Below are 16,597 nucleotides of genomic sequence, written 5' to 3' on the forward strand. Positions count from 1 at the left end.
CCCCACGGCCATGTTTCTGGTATTACTGTATTATTAAGTTGGTGGATGGTGATTTATGAATGAATGAGCCATTTTGACAGATGCACAATTTCAGAAAGCATATAATAGGCACAGACAGACCTGTAAACTCGCTACCTCCTCTCTTACTCTCTCCTTCACCTAGGTAGAAACCGTAGTCCTTCTACCCCTCTCCTCTTCTTCCCCTCCTTCTCCTCCTCCTCCAACCTGAAGAGTGAGAAAGACCTGTAAACGTCCTTCTTACCCCTCCTCTCTTCTCCTCCTCCTCTTTTCTCCTCCTCCTCCAACCTGAAGAGTAGAAAGACCTGATATAACAGATACCTCCCAGTTCTGCTGCTCTCATCCTCACAATTGTCTAGCCAACTTCGTCATGTTTCACTCTCCAGACACACTCTCCGCCATCAGTGGAAGGGCTGGACCTGTTGAGGTCCCTAACCTGTTCACACCACAGAGGGTACAACTTTACCGTGGGGGAGACCGACCCCAGTACATCGACTCCCTCCAGAGCTTTGAGATTCAAGAAACTGACATTTTCCTCGTCTCCTACCCAAATCAGGTGAGTTTGTGTTGTGGTGTTGTGGTAAAAATGATAAGAAAAACAATGAGAGATTCACCAGCCTAAGCTTTGCCACATATTTTTCAGTACGGACCGGTTACATGTACAGTAATAAATTTAAACACCTCCCAAATTAAAATGTCATCTATTACGAGTTTATATCTGTAAAAATGACAGGGGAACTTGTTATTTGAATTCCATGTTTGTTTTATTACTTAAATGTGGAACAAAATTCATTATTCAAGTCACAAGTGTGTTCCAAAGTCGATGGGGTATTGATACCCTCGCCGCTCTTTGGAAGTCACCCTATGAGTTTCCTCTCAGCATGTGACATTGTTGGTAAGGACATAGTTGGTAAGAGCAAGGGGTTGGTTTGAGATTCACCGATCGCCCTAGTGAAAGTCCTCACACCCTTTTCAGAGTTGTCACATTTTCCTCAATTAAATTCAAATATAACACTGGATTACCTGGGATTCCCCCCACTGATCTACTCAACCTTCTCCACACTTTCTAAGTCAAATAAACAATTATAGAATTTGACAAAAATGAGATGGTGGTTATTGTTTTTAATGTTGTTTTACCTAGACTGCACCATTAATGTCCCATTTGGGACAATAAAAGATGTGTGGTATTACTAAAGCATAACTTTATTTTCCATGAAAGGACATTTGTCGTTGGAAAGTTAAGGGCTTGTGTGTGTGTGTGTGTGTGTGTTGTGTGTGTGTGTGTGTGTGTGTGATGTGTGTGGTGGGCTGTGTGTTGTGGTGTGATGTGTGTGTGTGTGTGCGTGTGCGTGTGCGTGTGCTGTCGTGTCGTGCGTGTCGTGTGCGTGTCGTGTGCGTGTGTGTGTGTGTGTGTGTGTGTGTGTGCATATGGGTGAGGTACGATATGGCCCAGCAGATCCTGCGTCCAGGTGTGGAGGCGGCCTACCCTGAGAGTGGTGGCACCGACCGGAGCCCCACCAACCTGGAGAAGATGCCCTGGCTAGAGTACCCAGACACCCGCCCCGAGCGCCCGCGCCCCGCACCTAGACTTTTCATCTCCCACCTGCCTCCAGACCTGCTGCCCGCCAGCCTGAACACCAAGAGACCCAAGGTACAACCACCAAGCGACACATAGAATGACCAGGAAACGGGTAAAGCCCGCCCACCAAAGAGGGTTGAGATAAAGAAAAAAAAGAGACTTCCCAGTGTATCTGTGACAAATGACAATAATGTCATCTTCTTCTTCCTCTGTGGTTCAGATTGTGTACGGTGATGAGAAACCCGAAGGACAACATGGTGTCCTACTACCACTTCTGTCACGTGTGGAGCAAGCTGGAGACACCCATCAGCTCCAGGATTCTATGACCAGTACCTGACGGGGAAAAGTAAGTCATTGTGAAGTGTTTCTTTATATGTCATTACGACAACGTTTTAATGATATTGTTGGCTCTTGTCAACAAAGTAATAACCCTTCGCCTCCCTACTTGAGATTTTATAATGTAACAGTGACATGAGTTGAACAAACAGAAACGTTCAAACTCCTCCTTGTCTCTCTCAGTAACGTTCACCACACAGTCCCTTGTTCCCCTCCTGCCTCGAAGACATACAGTCCTTGTTCGCCCTCCTGCCTCGAGACATACTGTTATTATACATGTCGTCAATATGGTCTTATATAGTGACAGGAATAAGTCCATTTCAAATTGCCACCCAACAGTCCCCTCTTGTTTGAATCGTGACTCCATACTGTTCAACATTACATCAACTGTGAAATTGCTTAGATATTAAAACAGAAAAGAGACTTGATTGGTATAAAAAGAAAACATGATTCATATTTTCACACTTGATTAATATGTTCACGCCTCCGAGGCCCTATGGCCTCTGTGTGTATATTTGCTTCGTCGACACCCAAGGCTCAATAAGGCCCTCTTATCATCGTTATAACCACACCAATCACCCTCGTCATTTCCTCCCATCTTTCATTGTTCCTCCTATATACAACCGATAATTAATTTTCTGTTGGAGAATTTCAACTGTCTCTTCCTCTTTCGGGTTCCTAAGAGAGTGATAGTAGAAAAGAAAACTAGGAAGAGAGAGAACACAAAATATTGAAATGATATTAAATAGTTCAACTCGAAGTTAAACACATGACGATTCCCACTCCGCCCTTATCCTGACTTTCCGCTGGGATCCACAAAAATGAAGGCTCCATACACCTCCTCATGCGTGTATCCAGCCTCCCCCTCAGGCGCTGTTTACTGGCTGTTCCCCACACTGCTGTTCCACACTGCTGTTCCACATTGGTGTTCCCAACACTGGTGTTCCACACTGCGTGTATCCCACACTGCTGTTCCCACAACTGCTGTTCCCACACTGCTGTTCCCACTCTGCTGTTCCACACTGCTGTTCCACACTGCTGTTCCCACACTGCTTCCCACTCTGCTGGTTCCACACTGCTGTTCCACACTGCTGTTCCCACACTGGTGTTCACACACTGCCTGTTCCGCACATTGGTGTTCCCACACTGTGTTCCCACACTGCTGTTCCACACTGCGTGTTCCCACACTGCTGTTCCCACACCTGCTGTTCCACACGTGCTGTTCCCACTCTGCTGTTCCCACACCTCTGTTCCCACACTGCTGTTCCCACACTGCTGCGTTCCCACATCTGGTGTTCCCACACTGCTGTCCTCCCACTCTGCCTGTTCCCACACTGTTGTTCCCACACTCTGTTCATCCACACTGGTGTTCCCACACTGGTGTTCCCATCGTTTCCCAACTGCTGTTCCCCACACTGCCGTGTTCCCACCACTGGTGTTCCACACTGCTAGTGTTCCCACCACTGCTTGCCCACCACTGCTGTTCCCACTCTGGCTGTTCCACACTACTGGTTCCCCACTGTTTCCCACACTGCTGTTCCCACTCTGCTGTTCCAACTGCTGTTCCCACACTGGTGTTCCCACTCTGGTTCCCACACTGCTGTTCCCACACTGCTGTTCCCCTCTGCTGTCCACACTGGTTCCCACTTGGTCCCACTCTGCTGTTCCCCACTTGCTGTTCCCACACCTGTGTCCCACTCTGGTGTTCCCACGACTGGTTCCCACTCTGCTGTTCCCACACTGCTGTTCCCACACTGCTGTTCCCACACTGGTGTTCCCACACTGCGTTCCACTGCGTCTGTTCCCCACACTGCTGTTCCACACTGCCTGTGTTCCCACACTGGTGTTCCCACACTGCTGTTCCCACACTGCTGTTCCCACACTGCTGTTCCCACACCATGTCATCCGTAGTTCCCAATGGATTCTTACTAATTACTCATTTGTTTTAGAAACCACCTGCAGGATGAGTCGTGCTCCCCTCCCATTTGTGCTCCCCTCACAGTTGAGGAGCAGCGCTCTGTCTCTCCTTACAGCCTTTCCGAATCATAATTACAACTATGTATAAATCATCCAACCCACATTCAGGATGACAGTCATTTAGGATGACAGTCATTTAGGATGACAGTCCCTAGTATTTCAGTCAGTCTATCACTAGAATGTAAGACATCACCGTAGCACCAACCGGCAGTGGCAGAATGTACATTTACAGAAAGGGAGACATACAGTATGTACCACTAATGTTAACATAAAGTATATTCATCTTATATTTCTAGCATTAACATTTCTCAGTACAGCCCCCGTTTGTCCCTGTCTTACACTTCCATGAGTGGGATGTTAATGCCAGATCGGTATCTCAATGCTATACATTTCCCAGTATGCAGACCCCCACAATTAACCTGATACCCCAAATAAACTATTTTGGGCAACTTTTTGTCGACGTTTACTGACACCGGCCATTATTCAACATGTTTGAGCGTTTGTAAATTCATCAGTTATTCTGCGCTCTGGCACACTCAGACGAGAAGTCTACTCCGCTCTGAAATCGGAGTAGATGGCCAAAGCGAATTTACGAACGCACCCGAATAGGCATGGTKGCATTCTTCTTGCCACTGAGTCTAAATATTTACGCCAGTACATGACTGCACTGTCTTTTCCTCCATGATTCTGCGTAACTTTACTTGCCGAAGGAGGGTAAAACGGGGGTAGTTGGAGTTTGCCCTCCACTGCCGCGCTACAGTACCCATCCTATTAATGCACAAACATTACGAGGGTAATTCCACCCCAATGCAGGTGCTTAACACAATGTGTTACAAATGCTCCTTCATACTCGTAACTCTACCTTTTTCTCTCGTGAGACCCATCCTCCCACCTCGTTAATAAAGCTATTTCACAATAAGACAGAATAAAGTTTCTCACCAAAGCGGGTTTTTTTTGCGTACGAGGAGTGTTTGGTCGTCGTGCCAACTTTAACTTGTTACTTTTTAGAATCCATTCCCCTGGCATTTCACATAGATTATCCAAACCCAAAATCGGTTCTATCCCAGCTACCATAACGAATGAGCCCGGTATGATTACTGGCTGGACCTATTGTAAATGGCATGGGTTTTAGTTGCATAACTTTTGGTTCTGTCCCTGTTACTTAACACTGAACTTAATGCAAAAAAAAAATTGTCTAACTTTGTCAATTTGAGCAACAGCACAGAGGCCAAATGCCTTTACTCCGGTCGCGTTCAGGACTGCTTGCTGTTGCTCACTAGTCAGTGAAGAAAACATCTGCACAGTAGCACTTACTGTACCCTGGAACGAGTCGTCTCAGAGGCCTCGGGTACCATCTGTGTGCACTGTAATTGGGAATGGAGGGTGCGCGCTTTCCCGCCAGTCCGTTTTTTAATGATGCCAGGTAGGCTACTTCGGTGTCATAGCAGAGCCGCGCTTATATGAGAAGTGAGAAATAAATACAATAACACTTATTTCCCTCCAAGCATCAACCACTGTTAGAGGAGCATGTTCTCACTGTCTGACAGGTGATGTTCCTGTAGAGGAGCATGTTCTCACTGTCTGACAGGTGATGTTCCTGTTAGAGGAGCATGTTCTCACTGTCTGACAGTGATGTTCCTGTTAGAGGAGCATGTTCTCACTGTCTGACAGGTGATGTTCCTGTTAGAGGAGCATGTTCTCACTGTCTGACAGGTGATGTTCCTGTTTGAGGAGCATGTTCTCACTGTCTGACAGGTGATGTTCCTGTTAGAGGAGCATGTTCTCACTGTCTGACAGGTGATGTTCCTGTTAGAGGAGCATGTTCTCACTGTCTGACAGGTGATGTTCCTGTTAGAGGAGCATGTTCTCACTGCTGACAGGTGATGTTCCTGTTAGAGGAGCATGTTCTCACTGTCTGACAGGTGATGTTCCTGTTAGAGGAGCATGTTCTCACTGTCTGACAGGTGATGTTCCGTTAGAGGAGCATGTTCTCACTGTCTGACAGGTGATGTTCCTGTTAGAGGAGCATGTTCTCACTGCTGACAGGTGATGTTCCTGTTAGAGGAGCATGTCTCACTGTCTGACAGGTGATGTTCCTGTTAGAGGAGCATGTTCTCACTGCCTGACAGGTGATGTTCCTGTTAGAGGGCATGTACTCACTGTCTGACAGGTGATGTTCCTGTTAGAGGAGCATGTTCTCGCTGTCTGACAGGTGATGTTCCTGTTTGAGGAGCATGTTCTCACTGTCTGACAGGTGATGTCCTATTTGAGGAGCATGTTCTCACTGTCTGACAGGTGATGTTCCTGTTAGAGGAGCATGTTCTCGCTGTCTGACGGGTGATGTTCCTGTTTGAGGAGCATGTTCTCACTTCTGACAGGTGATGTTCCTATTTGAGGAGCATGTTCTCACTGTCTGACAGGTGATGTTCCTGTTAGAGGAGCATTCTCACTGTCTGACAGGTGATGTTCCTGTTAGAGGAGCATGTTCTCACTGTCTGACAGGTGATGTTCCTGTTAGAGGAGCATGTTCTCACTGTCTGACAGGTGATGTTCCTGTTAGAGGAGCATGTTCTTCACTGCCTGACAGGTGATGTTCCTGTTAGAGGAGCATGTTCTCACTGTCTGACAGGTGATGTTCCTGTTAGAGGAGCATGTTCTCACTGCCTGACAGGTGATGTTCCTGTTAGAGGAGCATGTACTCACTGTCTGACAGGTGATGTTCCTGTTAGAGGAGCATGTTCTCGCTGGCTGACAGGTGATGTTCCTGTTTGAGGAGCATGTTCTTCACTGTCTGACAGGTGATGTTCCTATTTGAGGAGCATGTCTCACTGTCTGACAGGTGATGTTCCTGTTAGAGGAGCATGTTCTCGCTGTCTGACAGGTGATGTTCCTGTTTGAGGAGCATGTTCTCACTGTCTGACAGGTGATGTTCCTATTTGAGGAGCATGTTCTCACTGTCTGACAGGTGATGTTCCTGTTAGAGGAGCATGTTCTCGCTCTGACAGGTGATGTTCCTGTTTGAGGAGCATGTTCTCACTGTCTGACAGGTGATGTTCCTATTTGAGGAGCATGTCTCCACTGTCTGACAGGTGATGTTCCTGTTTGAGGAGCATGTCTCGCTGTCTGACAGGTGATGTTCCTGTTAGAGAGCATGTTCTCACTGTCTGACAGGTGATGTTCCTGTTTGAGGAGCATGTTCTCGCTGTCTGACAGGTGATGTTCCTGTTAGAGGAGCATGTTCTCACTGTCTGACAGGTGATGTTCCTGTTTGAGAGAGCATGTTCTCACTGTCTGACAGGTGATGTTCCTGTTTGAGGAGCATGTTCTCACTGTCTGACAGGTGATGTTCCTGTTTGAGGAGCATGTTCTCACTGTCTAACAGGTGATGTTCCTGTTTGAGGAGCAATGTCTCGCTTCACAACAGGTGATGTACCGCCCAAACTCTGTATGCAATGGGCTCTTCAACCCTTTTCCTGCAGCTACCCAGTGATTCATTTGGGAAACCAAGTGAAATCTGTTCAGGAACATCGACAGTAACATGTTTTCGCAGTGAAACATATTTCCCTAAACAGTTGACAACCCCTTTGGGCGCTCCAGAAAGGAATAAAGCAGAGAGAGGAGGAAATGGAAGCGCATGGTGGTGAGATATAATGCAGAGCTAAATGACCTCGGACTATACGTTCTCTCCCAGACTTGTGGATAGACATGTTGGAGTGGAACATAAGGTTAAACATACAAACCAGTATGCATAATGATGCACACACAAAGGCGGTTACTCAAATGTGTTTGATTTATGATTATAGGCAATTATGTACCACGCATCATMAATCAACAGCTCTAGGTTGAACCCATCTGCTCCTCCCCTCACAGAGGTTTCTTCTCACTTCATCTGTTGACTTGACCTTGAGCCAAAGTCCTCGCTCCTCCCTAGTTCCATAGGCTGCCTGCCTATTCAGAGACATTCCCTTCCCCTCCCTTCTTTATCTATTATGTATTAACAATGACATGTTTGAACAGACTGAACCAACAATGACATGTGTGAACAGACACAAACTCCTCCTTGTCTCTCTCAGTAACTTTCCATGCACAGCTCCTTGTTCGCGCTCCACCGACACCCTAAACACATACAGCTATCATACATGTAGCGCAATCAATATGTTCTTATATAGTGACAGGAAGTAGATTTCAAATTGGAATCCAACAAAACATGTCACATAGCAGTACCTGGCAGGGGAAAGTAAGGTGGAAACGTGTTGCAGGACCGTGTGCGGTAAAGTGTACAGTGTAACATCAACGGCTCCTTACTCTGTAAACTCTTGTAACTTTTACATCGTTGATATCTGCATAAACAAGAATATGTTTTGTACRCATGATCTCTTTCTGTATATGTTTTTTGGGGGGATAAAAGTCAGCCACTGTTAAAGATGTTTTACGTCCTGTCCAATAGCGTGCGTGTCTGTGTGTTGTTGACAGTGGTGGGTGGATCGTGGTTCGATCACATCCGTGAGTGGTACACCAAAAGAGAGCAGTATGACATTCTCTTTGTCAAGTACGAGGACATGATCAAGGTACAGTAAAGGGTTTTCCTGCATCTCAAATGGAATCCAGGGCCCTCTTGTCAACAGTAGTGCATTAAGTAGGGAATAAGGGGCTATTTGGGAAGCAGACTCAAGCAGTCTCTCTCTCTCTCTCTCTCTCTCTCTCTCTCTCTCTCTCTCTCTCTCTCTCTCTCTCTCTCTCTGTCTCTGCTTCTCTCTTCTCTCTCGCTCCCTCCCCTCTCAGGACCTGAGGTCAGTGTGGTGGTATATCTGTGATTTCCTTGGGAAGGACCTGACCCCCTCTGCCATTGACCACATTGTTGAGAAGGCCAGGTTGGAGCCTGTTGTTTATGTGCTCTATCCTGTCTTTTTGCCTCTATATTGTGTATGCTGCCAATGAACAGCCTCAATGACGACTAATCTAATATGATCTGTCTGATTATTCATGATTGATTGATTGATTGATTGATTGATTGATTGATTGATTGATTGATTGACAGGTTCAAGAACATGAAAAAGGATCCAAAGCCAACTATGAGTTTCTGCCCAAAGACGTGCTCGTCTGTGAGAAAGGACACTTCCTACGGAAAGGTACACACACACGCAGCACACACACATGAGCAAACACACATACGCACACATACATACAAACACAAATAGTTACAGTAGGAGTGCTGATAAAGGATTAGTTTTCCCTTTTAGATCATAATTGATAAGCGAGATGGACAGTAGCCCTGATCCTAGATCAGCAGTCCTACTGTGAGAAACTTTATAAATACGCTCCCTGATCCTAGATCAGCACTCCTACTGTGAGAAACTTTATAAATACGCTCCCTGATCCTAGATCAGCAGTCCTACTGTGAGAAACTTTATAAATACGCTCCCTGATCCTAGATCAGCACTCCTACTGTGGAGGCTTATAATTACGGGCCCTGATCCTAGATCAGCACTCCTACTGTGAGAGGATTTATAAATACGGGGCCTGATCCTAGATCAGCACTCCTACTGTGAGAGGATTTATAAATACGGGGCCTGATCCTAGATCAGCACTTGTTTTGTATTGCTTTGGCTCATCTGAATATGTGTGTGTGTGTGCGTGCGATGTGCACCTGCGTGCGCATGTGCATCCGTCTGTATGTTGTGTGTGTATGTGTGTGCTTGCGTGCTTGCGTGCGTGCGTGTGTGTGTGTTCTGCACAGGTACCATAGGAGACTGGAAGAACTCGTTGACGGGTGCCCAGAGTGAACGCTTCGACCAGGTGTTTGATGAGAAGATGAAGGACCTGCTCTTATTTCACCTGGGACATCGACCAACATCACAGAGCCACCCAAACCATGGTCCCGGAGGCACCTGTCACTATAGATCTGAATAGAACATGGATGGGTTCCAAATGGCACCCTATTTCCATATACAGTTTAATACACTACTTTTAATCAGAGCCATATGGGCCCTGGCAAAAGTAGTGCACTATATAGGAATGGAGTGCCATTTGGAAAACGGCCATTTGTCACTATAGAATGAATAAAAATGTGTCACTGTGGAATCTAGTACACACTTGTCACTATAGATTTATATAAAACTTTTGTCACTATAGAATCTAATAGAACATGTGTCACTATAAATTATAGAACTTATAGAACTGTTTTAATTGAATAGAACTTCATAATTGAATCGAGTTGAATAGAACTGTACAATTGAATAGAACTGTATAATTGAATAGAACTGTATAATTGAATACCCTTATAATTGAATAGAACTGTTAATTGAAAGAACAGTATAATTGAAAGAGTTGAATGAATTGTTGAATTGAATAGAACAGTAGAAGAATAGTGTGGAATAGAACTATAGAATGAATAGAACGTAGAGCTGAATAGAACAGTATTATTTATATAGTTCAATAAAGTGTAGAATTGAATAGAACTGCTGAATTGAATAGAGAATGAATAGTGTGGAAAGAATATAAATTGAATATAACTGTTGAACTGAATATAACAGTATTATTTAATATAGTTCATAGAAGTGTAGAATTGAATAAAACGAATAATAAAGTAACTTGAATAGAGTTGAATAGAACTGTATAATTGAATAGAGTTGAATAGAACTGTATAATTGAATAGAGTTGAATATAACTGTAAATTGAAGATGATTAACTGTAATATTGATAGAGTTGAATAGAACTGTACAATTGAATATAATTGCATAATTGAATATAACTCTATAATTGAATACTTTGAGTCAATATTCACATAATAATAAGGATTCCAACAAATTGGGGTAAACAAAGATTCTTTCTCATTGACCCCAGTGTAAAAGAATATATAGAAATACAAAAATGATGAAAAGCTGCTGTGTTGTTCAAAGTACAAAAATCTTAAGGAAATGGAGTCTGCGAGAAGAGCCCTGTGTCTTCAAGCTTATCGGAGTGGAAGAGTGGTAAATAGTGGGAACCCAGTGTCTAAGAAGCTATGAAGAGGACTGGCCACCCTCATAGCCTGGTTCCTTCTCTCCACACGTAGCTATGTGGGTAAAGTGGGAACAAGTGTCTAAGAAGCTATGAAGAGGACTGGCCACCCTCATAGCCTGGTTCCTCTCTACCCGTAAGCTATGTGGGTAATAGTGGGAACCCAGTGTCTAAGAAGCTATGAGAGGACTTGGCCACCCCTCATAGCCTGGTTCCTCTCTCCACACGTAGCTCTGTGTGTGGAAACATTCACCACAGGTAAGACATTTCATTTGTTTAGTATAGTCTGTTTAGTAACTTCACCCACTACTTTCACCTGTAGAGTTTGTTTGTTCGTGTTCCTGGTCTTTGCTAGCTTAAAGGTCATGAACAGTCAAAATCATGTTTTTCATGAAATTGGATGATATTGAAGGAAACCAGATCAAGCATGATGACCAAAGTACGAAAAATGACTGTTGTACATGTTCTATGTACATTCATAAATCTGGATCATAAAGTTACTGGCCCTCCCTATGTCAATACTTGGATTCATAATCAAGGGAAAAAGGTGATATCAAAACAAAATGTATATAGCCCTTCTTACATCAGCAGAAATCTCAAAGTGTGTACAGAAACCCAGCCTAAAACCCCAAACAGCAAGCAATGCAGGTGTAGAAGCACGGTGGCTAGGAAAAACTCTCTAGAAAGGCCAAAACCTAGGAAGAAACCGAGAGAGGAACCAGGCTATGAGGGGTGGCCAGTCCTCTTCTGGCTGTGCCGGGTGGAGATTATAACAGAACATGCCAAGATGTTCAAATGTTCATAAATGACCAGCATGGTCAAATAATAATAATCACAGTAGCAAGTCAGCACCTCAGGAGTAAATGTCAGTTGGCTTTTCATAGCCGATCATTAAGAGTATCTCTACCGTCCTGCGGTCTCTAGAGAGTTGAAAACAGCAGGTCTGGGACAGGTAGCACGTCCGGTGAACAGGTCAGGGTTCCATAGCCACAGGCAAAACAGTTGAAACTGAGCAGCAGCACACGGCCAGGTGGACTGGGGACAGCAAGGAGTCATCATGCCAGGTAGTCCTGAGGCATGGTCCTGAGCATGATATCACCTTAACTCTTAACCAATGGTAAAATTATATTCTCTTACCTATTTCTAATAAGTACCGCCTTGTAACCAATATCGGAGAAGGCGTTTTTGCAGAGGGGCGTGGTTTATATAGCTCACATGTGTCAAAATGTGACTGTAGGGCAGGGGTTGGAACCAAAATGATTTTCCCACCTATTCTGAATCAAGCTTGTAACATCAGTGCAGTAGCCTATGTGTCACGTTCCTGACCTGTTTTATGTTATTTTTGTATGTGTTTAGTTGGTCAGGGCGTGAGTTGGGGTGGGCATTCTATGTTTTGTGTTTCTATGTTTAGGTCACTTGTAATTAGCCTTATATGGTTCTCAATCAGAGACAGGTGTTGACGTTTTCCTCTGATTGAGACCATATATAGGTTGGCGTTTCACACTGTTTGTTGTGGGTGATTGTCTCCTGTGTTTGTGTCTGCGCACCACACGGGATTGTTTCGGTTGTATTTCGTTTTGATGTAGTCGTTTCCTGCTCGTGTGTTCTTCGTGTCGTTATGTAAGTTCCATGTTCAGTTTCGTCTACGTTGTCCGTTTGTTATTTTGTAATCATTTCAAGTATAGTTCGTTTTTGTTCTTGTTTAATAAAATTCATTATGGCATTTCAACGCGCTGCACCTTGGTCGAATCACTACTCCTCCTCTTCGTATGAAGAGGAGGAACGTCGTTACAGGGGAGGGGCAGGTATCCTAAACACGCACAGGTAAAGATTTTCAGACACTGAAATATGTTTCTGAGTGACAAAGTGAGGGCTTTGCACAGGCGCATTGTTGCAATTTGTTGTGGGACAACTTTAAATAACCTTATTAACTGGTTCCCATGCTTTTAAACAGTATGGATCACTTTYGTTCCAGGTTCCGTTTYTGTTCCTTGAAAACTTTTATATTTTCCGGTTTTTGGTTCTGTTCTCTGAACCGGTTCCAACCCCTGCTGTAGGATGTCAGCAAATAAAATGTAAAGTTTACGCTATTCATCTATGGCAAAGACACTTATACACTGAGTGTACAAAAACATTTTTGCCCTCAGATGAGCCTCACTTCATCAGAGCATGGACTCCACAAGGTGTCGAAAGCGTTCCTCAGAGATCCTGGCTCATGTTGACTCCAATGCTTTCCACAGTTGTGTCAAGTTGGCTGGATGTCCTTTGGGTGGTAGACCATTCTTGATACACACGGAAACTGTTGAGCATTAAAAACCCAGCAGCGTGGCAGTTCTTGACACTCAAACCGGTGCTAAAGTTATTTTCTGTGGCCCCTAAGATCCTCACAAACTTTACAGATGCACAATTGAGAGCATCCTGTCGGGATGTATCACTTCCTGGTACGGTATGGAATCACTGGTCACTTTAATAATGGAGCACCAGTCCCTTTAATAATGTTTACATACTGCTTGACTAATTTCATATGTAAACTCAGCACTCTCACTCTCACCTCTCACTGTCAACTGCGTTTATTTTCAGCAAACTTAACATGTGTAAATATTTGTATAAACTGAACAAAACTGAACAAGTTCCACAGACATGTGACTAACAGAAATTGAATAATGTGTCCGTAAACAAAGAGGGGGTCAAAATCAAAAGTAACAGCCATTATCTGGTGCAGCATGCCACCAGCTGCATTAAGTACTGCAGACATTTCTGGGGGGAATGGCCCTAGCCCTCACCCTCCGATCCAACAGGTTCCAGACGTGCTCAATGGGATTGAGATCCGGGCTCTTCGCTGGCCATGGCAGAACACTGACATACCTGTCTTGCAGGAAATCACGCACAGAACGAGCAGYATGGCTGGTGGCATTGTCATGCTGGAGGGTCATGTCAGGATGAGCCTGCAGGAAGGGTACCACAAGAGGGAGGAGGATGTCTTCCCTGTAACGCACAGCGTAGAGATTGCCTGCACTGACAACAAGCTCAGTCCGATGATACTACTGTGACACACCGCCCTAGACCATGATGGACCCTCCACCTCCAAATCGATCCCGCTCCAGAGTACAGGCCTCGGTGTAACGCTCATTCCTTCGACGATAAACGCGAATCCGACCATCACCCCTGGTGAGACAAAACTGCGACTCGTCAGTGAAGAACACTTTTTGCCAGTCCTGTCTGGTCCAGCGACGGTTGGTTGTGCCCATAGGCAACGTTGTTGCCGGTGATGTCTGGTGAGGACCTGCCTTACAACAGGCCTACAAGCCTCAGTCCAGCCTCTCTCAGCCTTGTTGTTGCCATCCTGTACCTGTCCCGCAGGTGTGATGTTCAGATGTACCAATCCTGCGCAGGTGTTGTACATGTGGTCTGCCACTGCGAGGACGATCAGCTGTCCGTCCTGTCTCCTGTAGTGCTGTCTTAGGCGTTCTCACAGTACCGATATTGCAATTTATTGCCCTGGCCACATCTGCAGTCCTCATGCCTCATTGCAGCATGCCTAAGGTACATTCTCGCAGATGAGCAGGGACCCTGGGCATCTTTCTTTTTGGTGTTTTTCAGAGTCAGTAGAAAGGCCTCTTTAGTGTCCTAAGTTTTCATAACTGTGACCTTAATTGCTACCGTCTGTAAGCTGTCTGTGTCTTAACTACCATTCCACAGGTGCATGTTCATTATATGTTTATGGTTCATTGAACAAGCATGGGAAACAGTGTTTAAACCCTTTACAATGAAGATCTGTGAAGTTATTTGGATTTTTACGATTATTTTTGAAAGACCGGGTCCTGAAAAAGGGACGTTTCTTTTTTTGCTGAGTTTATTTGTGACTGACCAGCTCAAAACGGTCTCATGTAGTAAAATTTTAAATCGTTTTTTTTTTTTACATTGGATAAAAGTAGAGACTCAGAGCTACAACATGGTATATCACACACTGCATTTTTGAGGAAATGGGAAAGTAATTCTACTTTGAACATTTATAAACTTGTAAACCCACTTTTGAGAAAAGGGCCTTTTAAAGTCTTGGTACCTGCTGGAGTGCTCTCCTTTGCCTACACCAATTCAGCATTGTTCACACCTCTTAAGCCAGCCGCATCCATCTCTTTAAGGATTCATATGTGAGGTCATGTGCTGAACAGTGAGTAGTGTAGTTAAGATCAATACTGAAAGTGGTAGTGCCTACAATAAGGAACAATTCTAGGTCAACAAAGTGTCCAGATAAACATATCTTATAAATAGATGCCACTTCCCCCAGACACACTTGTCTAAATTGATGGGTCATGTGAAAGAAATGCTATAACCCCCAGCCACATCCAGTGGTGGAAGAAGTACTAAATTGTCATACTTGAGTAAAAGTATAAATCATTTCAAATTCCTTATTATTTTTAACGAATAGGCAGAGGCACACTCCAGCACTCAGACATAATTTACAAATGAAGCATTTGTGTTTTGTGAGTCTGCCAGATCAGAAATATTAGGGATGACCAGGGATGTTCTCTTGATAAGTGTGTGAATTGGACAATTTTGGACAATTGGACAATTTTCCTGTCAAAATGTAACGAGTACTTTTGGGTGTCAAGGAAAATGTATTGAGTTAAAAGTACATTATTTTCTTTACGAATGTAGTGATGTAAAATTTGCCAAAAATATAAATAGTAAAGTACGGATACCACAAAAAACTACTTAAGTTGTACTTTCAAGTTTTTTTACTTAAGTACTTTACACCACTGGCCAAATGCCTTCACACCAGTACATTAGCATACTTTATATACTGTTGCACACACTTATCACATATATACCACACATAAGTTAAGGCCATGCAACCTGAGTTGAAACCTGAGTGAGGTGCACATGTACAGTACATAAACAGATGTATGCGCCATATATTTATGTGGTGGACACTTGATACGGTGACATGGTATTGTTGTGGTATGTCACCAATCATGTTATGACCACACATAAATATTAATTTTACATATCAATATTTTGCTAAGTCTTGCTAAATGGGTGGTCTCTACAGAAGGTGTAAACGGTACAGCCAAAAGGTTACTTGCATAGTAGCAATATAAGAAATAGATAGTGTCGATATAAAAAACATATACAGTATGTACAAGAACAATATCAATAACGATATCAGTGATAGACGAGGTAGTTATATGCATACAATCAGGGGTAAAGTGGCTGAGCAGCAGGATACAAAATGTAGCAGCAACGCATGTGCAGATAGTGCTGATGACTGGTCCATCCAAACCACGCATGAACAAGGGAATCTACATTCGGAGAGCCTCTGTCTGTCCTGCCCTTGACTTTAGTGTAGGAATGTGATGTCCATAGCTTCTTGTCGCAAAACTCCCTGATCTTGTCAAAAAAGATAGTTTGCCTAGCTGGGTCAGTCCAAATGGTGCTTTTACAGGCAGACCATCTATGAGAGGAAGGATGTCAGCGTTGCGCAGCAGCTGAAACGTGGTCCGACAGTCCGAACACTCCTTGGCGACAACACCAGGCTCCAGAGCATCGAAGCTGTAACAGGGAATAACAACAAAAAATCTACTTCACCTCCCAAGTTTAAGAATAATAAGAATAAGAATAACCTCATACAATAAATTATTTTTTAGCTGAAGTGCTGGTACTGCTTGATCTGTGGCAGTGGCCTGA

At 44.1% G+C, this 16,597-nt stretch overlaps 1 pseudogene; it reads left to right on the forward strand.

The window, feature by feature from the left end:
• The first annotated feature begins 293 nt into the window (after window positions 1-293).
• Window positions 294-10,341, forward strand: LOC112076695 (amine sulfotransferase-like; annotated as a pseudogene).
• The last annotated feature ends 6,256 nt before the right edge of the window (window positions 10,342-16,597 follow it).

Source organism: Salvelinus sp. IW2-2015, unplaced genomic scaffold (genome assembly GCF_002910315.2).
Source record: "Salvelinus sp. IW2-2015 unplaced genomic scaffold, ASM291031v2 Un_scaffold3933, whole genome shotgun sequence".
In the NCBI taxonomy this organism is placed as follows: Eukaryota; Metazoa; Chordata; class Actinopteri; order Salmoniformes; family Salmonidae; genus Salvelinus; species Salvelinus sp. IW2-2015.